The sequence below is a fragment of the Erpetoichthys calabaricus genome, chromosome 8 (genome assembly GCF_900747795.2).
Source record: "Erpetoichthys calabaricus chromosome 8, fErpCal1.3, whole genome shotgun sequence".
In the NCBI taxonomy this organism is placed as follows: domain Eukaryota; kingdom Metazoa; phylum Chordata; class Cladistia; order Polypteriformes; family Polypteridae; genus Erpetoichthys; species Erpetoichthys calabaricus.
In genome coordinates, this window is record NC_041401.2 from 1,681,600 (window position 1) to 1,687,868 (window position 6,269).

The window sequence follows — 6,269 nt, forward strand, 5'->3', positions numbered from 1 at the left end:
GCAGAAAGAGAGAGGCCACTGTCTTTTATTTAAAAAGAAAAAAGGGTCTGGTGGTCCGGGTGGTCACTGTGCTCTCCTCTTCTCATTCTGGGGGTGCTGCGGGTATCTGTGGTGTCAGACACCTTGGGAATGAGCTGTGCTGCTATCTGGATAGTTGGGTGGCACATTAACAGAACCATCCACTCCTGCCCATCACCTCTCGCTACTAGAGCTGCGTGGTTTACCAGTACCAGAAAAGTACCCAAAAATGGGGCACCACCAGCTTTTCTGTACTGAAATAAATGTCAGCGTCCCTCTCAGTCCCCCACATCCAGCCCCCTTCCCTTGACACTCGCTATGGCAGGGGTGTGAAATCATCCGTTTCATTGTCTTCACAAAACTAAAGTACATGATGTGGCACGATCGGAATTTCGTTTAGGCGGCACGGTGGCACAGTGGGTAGCGCTGCTGCCTCGCAGTTGTGAGACCTGTCTGGGTTCGCTTCCCGGGTCCTCCCTGCGTGGAGTTTGCATGTTCTCCCCGTGTCTGCGTGGGTTTCCTCCCACAGTCCAAAGACATGCAGGTTAGGTGGATTGGCGATTCTAAATTGGCCCTAGTGTGTGCTTGGTGTGTTTGTGTGTGTGTCCTGCGGTGGGCTGGCACCCTGCCCGGGATTGGTTCCTGCCTTGTGCCCTGTGTTGGCTGGGATTGGCTCCAGCAGAACCCCGTGACCTTGTGTTCGGATTCAGCAGGTTGGAAATGGATGGATGGATGGAGGGGGGCGGGCTTATTGCTTGGACACAAATGAGACTTCATGGGACCCCCAAAGACCCCACTCAAAAAAAAAGCACAATCATTGGGGACTTCACGGCTTCAAAATGGTGCAGCTGGAATAAGTCAGGGGCTTATTGTCATTTATACTATACTGTATAAATATACCGTCTATATACTATACTACTATATAATATACTGACTATACTGTCATTTGCTTGGTAGTGGCACTAAGGTCCAGAAGCTGCCATCGTCACCAAAGTCAACAGCTCCCTGGACGGGACCTGGCCTGTCACTCGCCATCCTGTACTCCTCTATGGAAGCCTCCTTGTCAAAGGCTCTACACAGTACTGTGCAAAAGTCTTTGCCCCCTAGATTGGTATGCTGCCATTGTCTGAGCTGTTTGCTCTCCTGCATTAGCACAGATTCCCAAAAGATCCGATGTTAAGAGAAATCCATGCATTCCCTTCAAAAAAAGTAACCCGTGAAGTAAAGACCTGTTTACATTTGATGCATCCTGGTCGACACAAGGGTCCACATGACACAACCTTTGTCATTAGTCCTGGTGTGCAAACCCTCGGCGTTGGCAAGCACATACAGTACCTCCAGAATTATGTAACCGTGTTGGCACAACCCCATGTGTGCCAACTGCACATGCGCTAGGCCAGAATGCACGCTTGTTGGTGGAACGGTGTTGTGATTTGCCACTACCCCACACCATCCACCCTTAAAAGCACACAGTGATAGCCCACCTGTCCACAGATTCAGAGGCAGAAATCTCACAGACCCTGGGCACAGATGGCAGTTTGCACAAGCAGAAGTGGGATTACCCGTAAAATGGATATATAAAGGCAAACAAAAAAGTCAGGTTAAGATAATAATAATAATAATAATAATTCATTACATTTATATAGCGCTTTTCTCAGTACTCAAAGCGCTATCCACACAGGGAGGAACCGGGAAGTGAACCCACAATCTTCCACAGTCTCCTTACTGCAAGCAGCAGCACTACCACTGCACCACCTGTGAGGACAAGATGAGGGATTCTGTAACCTCACAGTGTCATGCAGGGCCGCACACCGAAGACTTGAACTTCAGACAGATGAGGGTCCCGCCGTCCACCCCGTACCAACACATCTGCTGTGGCAAGCGTTAATGGGCCTTAACTGAGCCATTTCAGATCAAAATGTGCCCACTTTGTAAGTGCCAGTGCAGATTTAACAGAGGTGTCCTTGATCAATGCAGAACAGGCTGACCGAGTGGGAGCACAGCAAGGCAGGGGTAGTAAGGGAGAAAGAAACTGGGAGTACTGGGACATGTGAATGAAAAGGGTATAGGGTGGACGGGACAGCTGGACCTTCAAGTCATCAAGTCAAGAGCGAGCAGAGCAACATGACACAGGGTGGGCAACCCGCATCAGCGAGGGCGCTCCCAGCAAACAGGAGTTTCAAGAAGGGATTTGGGAAAGACCAGAAATGCAGGGGTCGGACATGGAGATGGAGTGAAGCAGACAAGAGGAACCCCAAACCAACATTAAAACTATTCACAGGAAGCACCGGAACCCAAGTACATCCTGCCGACAGTCCAAACAAGTCTCAGCGGAGGTGGTCTTCATGGAAGTGCTGCTACCAAAAAGCCCAAGGACTTCACTACATAGACGACAAAATAAATAAATAAAAAACATACGAGGACTGGAGTGCTGGACTGACGTGTCCACATCTGAAAGGTACTTCATGGAGAGCTGGACAAGGAGGAGTGGAGCCCCCTGCAGGACACGAGCTCAGAAAAGCAGTCCAAGTGGAGGCCGAGGACAGCAGCTTAGCAATTCACACAAACACTGGCTGGGCCTACAGACGCTCATGGAGCTCCTCTACTCTCGCACTGGACGCTGTTTATGCCCGCTTCAGTCGCCATAACAGACAGCCCACCATTCAGTAGGCTGCAGCACCACATGACTTGTCTTTCTTTGTCCTTACCCAACAAGTTCACGTCCATAAAGCACCAGGATTGGACTGAATGTCAAGGGCGTGTTTTAACAACCAGCAGCAGACTTGAGTGGCAGACGGCTTAAGGTGATGAGAGGATTGAGCAGCTGCCAACTGGGCGGGGTTAGATGCATGGGTGGGGCTGGAGAGGTTAAGAGGACCCTCCCATTTTCAAAGGTCCACTGAAATTCTCCCTCACATGTGCTAATCAACACGTAACAAGTCACCACTTTCCAGCTCCATGCTGACCGGAGCAGAGCGACCAGATGGGGCTCTTGGAACTTCTGAGGATATTTCAGGCCAGGAAGGCAGAGCCTGACATGAACGCCGTCTTTCAGGGTTGTGTGCTGACCCTAACCTCACATTCACAAAGAACAGGATTGGCATAATCGCATCCATTTTCCTAATCTGCAGGGCCGCGGTGCAGACGGAGAATATCAGAACAAGCCTCGGGGCGGCAGGGCAGAGAACAAACCCCTAGGCGGGTGCCATTCCAGTGCAGGGTGAAGGGGTCAAGTTTAGCTGCTCAAATCCACCCTAAGCTGCATGGCAGACAAGGGGGCAAGCAACACGATTAACAAACAGGAGGCACGTTCAGTCAAAGCCAAGTGTATCTAGCCAGGCTTCACCAGTGGAGGGCCTCCAGCCATGGATCACAATGTCCTCCCTGTAATCTCCACATTTCAGCACCTCATCCTCTAATTTGAGGGAGCTCACATGACACCCCTCCCTCCCCCCCATTGGGTTTCTTAATCCCTGCCAGACATTGGTGCCACTGCTGAGGGTTTATTTCAAGCACAAAAACGATGTCAGCTCGTCACATTAAAAAAAACACAATGTCATATGACAAAATCATGACCAAGTATGAACTAATGAAAAACAAGGCATCCTTTGATATATCCGAGGTAATCTGTGGATGCCCACCTGTTTCAAAATAACAAGTACCTGAGTGCCAAAGAAAACTCCAAGTGCATGACCACAGGACTGGTGGCACTCACTGCAAACGTAATAAAGCACCAGCACACATTAAGGAAACATTCCAGATCGTCCCACTCTCGTGTCCAGTTCCCATGTCATCCCAGCCAGTCCAGAGAGTTTGCCTCCCCTGTCTGGATAATAAGATCTGTTACACCAGAGTCCACTTTATATACTCTGTGATGGTTAAGGGGCTTTGGACTTCAATCCCTGAGGTTCAAATCCCACTACTGACACCACTGTGTGACCCTGAGCAAGTCACTTTGGGGTGTCATCGACTGTACCGCAACTGTTGCAAGTCACCCTGGAGAACGGAGACGGCCAAAAACGGTGCAGTGGAGCACCGCCACACCAAACTCCATGGAGGACTCTGCACCACTGCTTGTTTCGAGGGGCTCGTCCCCTTCAGTTTTTTCTTCAGCCTATGAAAGGACTGATCAAGTCCAGTGTGGCCCCAGCAGTGTGTTTGGCTCGTTTTCCTGTTGCAGGACAAAGCGGCGCCGTCCAGTGGGGTAGGAGGCACCAACTGCAACTTGAGCAGATCAGATGTTTCTCTACACCTCAGAATTCCACTGTGCCACTGCCAGCCCCAGTCCCATCATCAATGAAGACCAGTGTGCCAGGACCCATGGCATCATCATACACACAAACTCCGAGCATTCAAAGGTTTGGAATCGCCCAGAACTTTGATGTTTCTGATAGAATCGATATGCTGATAATAAAGCACCATTAAAAACAGACTGAACTACACCCAAGGCATTGCTAAAATTACAAACGGCTATTACTGCTTGCAGTGACCGATTTTTTAAATTTATTATTCACCTATGACCACAAAGCCCCATTTTCAGCAGCCATGCCAGTGTCCTAATGGTAAACTCTTCTAGCTCGTCAATTCATCAATCCGATTTATTTATTAATTGGTTACTAGGGGGCTTCGCTCACCAACCCTTTTTCCCCCTCCGCCAGCGCTACGCGTTGTTGTGAAGAGGGGGGCTGAACGCACCCCAAGGAGACGCGGTCGCTTCTCTGAAACCCCTCTTAAACGGTGATACAGCGGGAAACAAATATTTTTTTTTTTTTACCTCCTCTTTGGTTGATCAACTGCTGGTTGCTGCTGCCGTGCCACATGATCTGCATTTCGTGCAGCGCTTTAAACGTTTTAAAAGCCTGTACAGCAGCTGTCCTTTTGTCTCACTGCCTTGTCTCTCTTCTCCCCCAGACATCCTCAAACACCACGAGATCTCTTTCGCTGTTCTGTTATTTCACCAAGTAATAGTTTCCATTCGTTTGCACTAATGTGATCTTTCCTCTCATTTTCTGAGACTTTCCAATTTTCCTACTTCCATTATCTCTAACCTGCTCTGCATGTGTATCACGGGACTTGCTTCCAAAGGTATGACGTGACTTGACCGTTTCGCGGAAGAGTGAAAGTGTCTCTCTGTCTCGCAGAAAGTCAGTCTCGTATTGTCGCAAGGTTTTTTTCTATAAGAGAGATTAGATGTGGAGACAAGTTAAGCAAAAATGGCCCCTTTTATTGGCTAACTCAAAGATTACAAAATGCAAGCTTTTCAAGGCAACTCAGACGCCTTCTTCAGGCAAGATGGGGCCTAAGTTGCCTTGAAAGCTTGCATATTGTAATCTTTCTAGTTCGCCGATAGAAGGGGTCATTTTGCTTAACTTTTCACCACATCCATAATGGCTAACACGGTACAATACCTTGGTTATTAGAGAAACCTTTGCAGTTATATGAGCACAGCTGAAGTCTGCCATTGTCTTTCCTCACAGGTGGCGCAGTGGTAGTGCTGCTGCTTTGCAGTAGGGAGACTGTGGAAGATTGTGGGTTCGCTTCCCGGTTCCTCTCTGTGTGGATAGCGCTTTGAGTACTGAGAAAAGCGCTATATAAATGTAATGAATTATTATCATTATTCCTTGGGTTGCAAGGTCCTGGTGCTGCTAAAGTTCAATATGGCAGGCAGGGTGGTGTGGTGCGATGCTTGTGGCTCTGGACTTTGGAGTTCAAGAGCCTGAGGTGGTGGGTTCAGATCCTGCTACTGACACAGTCTGACCCCGAGCACGTCACTTCAACTGAGCAAACAAAAGAAATGGAACCAATTGTTTCTCAAATGTTCTAAAATGCCTTGCATGGTTCTAAGGTTCTAAAATGGCCACTGACAACAAACTAAAGGTTTCATACAAAGGTATCCACTAAGAGAGCAAACTGGATCCAAGCAGCGGACGGCCCAAATGAAGGCCTGCACAAGAGGAGAAGGACATGAGAGTGCGCAGTGTGAAGGTTCCAGAGCAGGATGCTTTCCTAGTGACACATGAAAGTCACAATTCCTCAGCCAAAAAATCAAACACCACAATGCAAACAAAAGGGGGGCCTAACATGGACCACTGAACCACACTGACATCACATATCAACTCGTATCATAGCCAACGGGTTGCAAGATGGCAGTGCCCAGGAAGTTTTTGGGGGGGGACGGACAACTTAAAACAGCAAACATTTGACAGTGAAGTTCTGAGGAAACAAAAATGAAGTGCAAAAGAAAAAAAATC